Source organism: Chenopodium album, chromosome 19 (genome assembly GCF_948465745.1).
Source record: "Chenopodium album chromosome 19, dcCheAlbu1.1, whole genome shotgun sequence".
NCBI classification, from domain to species: Eukaryota; Viridiplantae; Streptophyta; class Magnoliopsida; order Caryophyllales; family Amaranthaceae; genus Chenopodium; species Chenopodium album.
In genome coordinates, this window is record NC_137852.1 from 3,718,399 (window position 1) to 3,723,802 (window position 5,404).

Genomic DNA, 5,404 nt, shown 5'->3' on the forward strand with positions numbered 1-5,404 from the left:
GAATGATGATGTGTTAATGTGTTATGGACCACGGTCCTGTTCCCCCGTTAATGGGTGTGTGCTTCTTCTACGTTGTTGTCCGTTTGAAGAAGTATGATTATGATGATCCCTCAGCTCTATACACATCTCAACAAAGCAAACCCGAAAAAGAGGGGGTCGGACCACGTAAGGTTAAAAGCATCCTTACCTCTTTAGAAAAAGTTTATCGGAACAAATTATTTAAGGTGTGATTTGATATGCTATCATGTACGAAGTATAAATGAATATAAAAAAAAATGAGTTTGAATTATTAGTATGCTCCAATTATTTTCATATACTGTACATGAGCAAAGTTTAGTTTAGTTGGTTTAGAGATTTAATTAATAAACTAATGGCTAGTGATTTGTGCAAATTCTTTTATATATACTCGAAATGGACGAAATCTGATTTTACCTAATTATTCGTATTGGTTTGTGTTATTTGTAGTTTGGAATCATAAGAACAGCTCATTCTATCGATAGTAATCCTATTAGAGGTCAGAGTAATAATAATACATATCCTTTTTTGTTTCAAAATTCTAAGTAGTGTTTATGCTCTTGCTATTTTGTCCCTTTGTGTGCACAAGCTAAGGGCATATTGCAAGAAGCCAAGAATAATTTCTTTTGATGGCATATCGAAATATAAAAACATCTACTGTGCTAGCCTATGTTTTAAAATTAATTAAGGTTGAGGAGTGATGAAATTCGAAGGCGAAATCTACATATGTAGATAGGCAACATTAGAGATAGGCATAAGATAATGTGTAAATGTGTGTTCAATTCACTTAATTATCACTTATCTGAAACTTCCTGGCAAGGATCTTATCTTTCTAACTCCCAATTCTAGACACATTTCTTACATTCTATTTTTACAAATTTGATATATATTGTGCATTCACATGACACATCATCCACAATTTTCACCTAAACCCATCAAATCCCTGTCATCATACTAATAATTCTAGGCAATTTTTCTTATAAACATATATTTAAAGAAAAACCATCCTGAAAAAGAAACTTCTCGAACATCGTATTCATCCACGTTTATACAAAGAGAAATCAAAATAACATTAGATAACTTATTTTTTTTATGTCAACATTGTTCAGTTCATTAGCAGATACTCCGTATATCTTCTAGTTCAAAATCAAGGAAGTACTCATATACGGAGTAAATTATACTCCATACAAATTGCTGTATTACTACGTATTATTTATTTTTTTGTTAATGCAAAATTAATACCTAGTTCGTACATCCTAAGAATTGACTAAAGAAATACGGAGTAACTCCATTACACCAAAGTAGGCCCCAACATTAAACGCATGCAATATATGAAAAATTGAATATAATGACTTGCTTCCAGTATTCAAACTTTATTTAATTTCTCAAATTAAAGCATTTGCATTGTGCCAAAATTCAACAGTGACTACTTGACTAATACGGGCATATCTTCCCGGTTTTCTTTTCACACGCTTTGATTTTACCCGGTCCGACCGTTTTTCTACTTAATACAAAGTATTTTTTGTCTTTACTATCATGTTTTAGGGTTTAAATTCTCTTGTAAATTTCATGTAACTTTCGTCAAATCTTCCATAGTCTTTGTCATGTAGATTCCTAAAAGGCTAATATGGATTGTTTAACAAGAAACCGGATTAATTAATTAGTAAAACCTATAGAAAAAAATTAAGGATAAACTTAATACATAGGAATTTGACTCATCATGTATCATAACTTAGATTATTTTAATTAACCATTAATAGTCAAACTTTTAAAATAATAGTTGCATGATGGCCGTCTCTTCTATTTTTACCCACGCTAATTTGATGTCTTATTTTATGGTGCAATTATTTTTGGTTGAATTGGAATACCACAAGCAAAGAAAACATACTTCTTTGACAATCTCTTAAAATAGTCTTTTTATCACAAAAAAGATAGTTAAGGGCCGGCCTAGGTGAGATTCTACTAATCTTTATTACAAATCTTGTAATGACATTTAGCAATAGAGAGACAATCTTTTGATGAAATCATTCTCTGTTTCAAGTCCATTTTACATTCGAACATGTTTTTTTTTAAAAAAAAAAAAAATTTAAATTTTTTTTAATATATAGGTGGATAAGGCTAATCATTCTGTTATAGGTGTTTTAAATAATTTCATTTACTTTATATTTAGGTGTATTTATTCGGATATATATACATTCATGTCGATAAAAATTGAAGTTGACCATAAGTAACCTTCAACTCATATAGCTAATAACTACCCTCTTTCTATGAAGCAACTAATTATGTTCCATATCTTAGCTACCTTAGCTTGCTTTATGTAGTGTGTTATCCTTTGTTTAGTTTGTGTGATAGGCATCCTTCTAAAGGACAGTATAAGTGGATTAGTGAAACACTAAAACTTACAGTACATAGTTACATACCTAATCATTTGAACCTATAGAATGCTAGAAGGCCTAGAACGACCAAGGCACATGTATGTATGTATGTCTAGCTAGCCCAATTATTGATGATATGTCCTAAGGAAGATCAAACTAATTAGTTTGGCATGAATGGAATTAATTGATGATGTGCATATCTTTAGCAGCCACATATAAAAGATTGTTATTATTTAAATAAAAATTAATCTATAATTCGTATCAAGTTTTCTAAACGACAAAAATCAATACGACATACACATACTCAAAACAAAATAAGTACTATATTTTAAATTTTCAAGAATACACAAACCTCTTTCAATCCTCACTCAACTAAACACTCTCGTACCAATCCCGCAAACTTCTCTCAACCAAAGAAGCAAACACCCCATATAGATGAAGGTCGATGTTAGATTTATAAGTTTGTTGGGCAAATTTAGGTATTTGGGGTCCCATTGGAGCGCCAAACAGTCCTCATTCATAAAATCATAAACATACTCACATAATTACTACACTAAGCACACAAATACACAACTTATAATAATACACCCTTACCTCTACTACACGCGCCTTTTTCAAACTCTTTTTCCCTTCTTTCGGCTCACACTAATAATCACTAATCAGACTATTACTCACCCGTTAATTTAACCATTTCTCACTCCTCCAATCACACCTCACCACGTGTCCTTCACTGCGTGGTCCCACGCGCTTATTCCGTCAAACTCTCCTCCTCAACATCTTCTTCTTCCTCCTTTTTCTTCCTTTATTTTTTATTCTCACATTTCTCTATTTTCTCTCTCCTCCATTTTCCCCAACTTTCTCTCTCTTCATTTTCTCTCTCCTCCGCCGGGATCTTCTTCCTTTTCCCGGCGTCCCCCAATTTCTAGGGTTTTCCCCCAATTCAATTTTCCTCTTAATATTAGAGATTCATAATTTTATTGATTTAAATTAGGTTTTTCCTTGATTTACATTTTTCTGGATCTGCAGTTGTAGAAGAACAATTCAATTGGGAATTAAATTTGGTAGAAATTCAAAGTTAACTCCGATTTCGATGTCATCGGCAATAATTACATCATCATCACCTTCATCTCTTACATCATACTGGTGTTACAGATGCAATCGATTTGTTAGGGTTTCGCCGAATCCAATTTCTCTCACCTCCGCGATTTCTTGCCCTGATTGTCACGGCGGTTTTCTCGAAGAAATCGACTCGCCGCCTGCACCTCCGCCGCCGCTTCCGTCGCAGCTTTCCTCATCCCCCCTCGCCGACTCCCGACGACGTCGTTTTCCGGCAGCAGCGATGTACATGGTCGGAGGAAACCCTAATTCAAACTCGAACTCTGCTTCATCCCGTGAATCTCTCTCCTCTAGCCCTAGACTTCGCCGGAGTCGGAGAAATGGCGGTGACCGGTCACCATTTAATCCGGTAATTGTTTTGCGGGCCCCATCGGAATCAGACGCCGCTGCTGCTGTTGGTGGAGGGAGTTACGAGCTTTACTATGATGATGGTGGAGGATCTGGTCTTCGGCCTTTACCTGCTAGTGTATCGGAGTTTTTGCTGGGTTCGGGTTTTGATCGGTTGTTGGATCAGCTAGCTCAAATTGAGATCAATGGGATTGGTAGAGCAGAACAACCACCGGCTTCGAAAGCGGCTATCGAATCAATGCCTACGATTGAGATCGTTGATGAGCATATTGAAGGAGAGTGTTATTGCGCGGTTTGTAAGGATGCATTTGAGCTGGGTTCAGAAGCAAGAGAGATGCCCTGTAAGCATATCTATCACCATGATTGTATATTGCCATGGTTGTCTTTGAGAAATTCATGTCCTGTATGTAGGCACGAGTTGCCCTCTGATAATAGGGTTGATTCGCATTCGCACTCGCCCGAGTTGAACCCGGGCCAAACTGTGAGTAATAATACTGGTAATAATAACAATAACAGTAATGCTCAAGGTGGTTTGGTTGAGGGGAATGAGGATGAGACTGTTGGGCTAACGATTTGGAGGTTGCCCGGTGGCGGGTTCGCTGTGGGGAGGTTTGCAGGTGGGAGGAGAGGTGAGAGGGAGTTGCCTGTGGTTTATACAGAAATGGATGGTGGGTTTAATCAAGGAGGTGTGCCAAGGAGGATTTCTTGGGGTTCTAGAGGTGGGAGGTCAAGGGAAAGTGGTGGAATTCGAAGGGTTTTCAGGAATTTGTTCTCTTGTTTTGGTGGAGGGGACAGGAATCAATCACCATTGGAAGATTCTACTAGCTCGAGCTCTGATTCAAGGATTAATAGCCAGAGGAGTCGAGCAACTTCGTTTTTTAGCGCCTCTTCGAGGACACGAAGCAGGGGTTTCGATATGGGGAGCCGGATACGAAGATGGTGATGTCCAAAAGGTTGGAATTTGGCAAAGGAATGAAGATGGGATTAGATTGGGGGGTTGGATTTTGTACATAAAACATGGGAGGGATGAAGGAGAGTTGGAAGATTGATTAGTAGATAAAGTTTATATAGGAAAAGGGGGAAAAGAAATGAGAGGTTTAGAAGAAGAACAAGAAAGTGGAAACCTTGGAGAAGTGTATGCAATGGCAATATGAATTGCATACTTGGTTGAAATGTATTGTAGTGTAATCCAATATAATCTGTTTATTTTCATCAATTCTAAGGTACCCTTTTTTGATAATTTGTATTTAGTTGTTTGAAACTTATTAATCATTGTTTTATCTTGAATCAATTTTTTGTTTAGAAAGAATCAAAATTAGTTCAATAATATGTGTTCATTGTTGAGATACTACTATCTTCTCTCTATTTTTATCTGTTTGGTTCAATTGATCTTCAGGTTGCTAGGAGAGAAAGAATTGAATTATTGGTAATTTGGCTTTTCTGTTGGAACATGCCAGGAAGAAATTTTGACATTGTTAAGTTAGATCACTGTATTTGAAGATCAATTATAGCTTTTCTTGTTTTTATTTTGAAGTTGTTGTCAGATCATG

At 36.1% G+C, this 5,404-nt stretch overlaps 1 pseudogene; it reads left to right on the forward strand.

Annotated features, from left to right (window-relative positions):
- The first annotated feature begins 3,217 nt into the window (after positions 1–3,217).
- LOC145595512 (putative E3 ubiquitin-protein ligase RHC2A pseudogene) lies at positions 3,218–5,200 on the forward strand (annotated as a pseudogene).
- Positions 5,201–5,404: the final 204 nt, after the last annotated feature.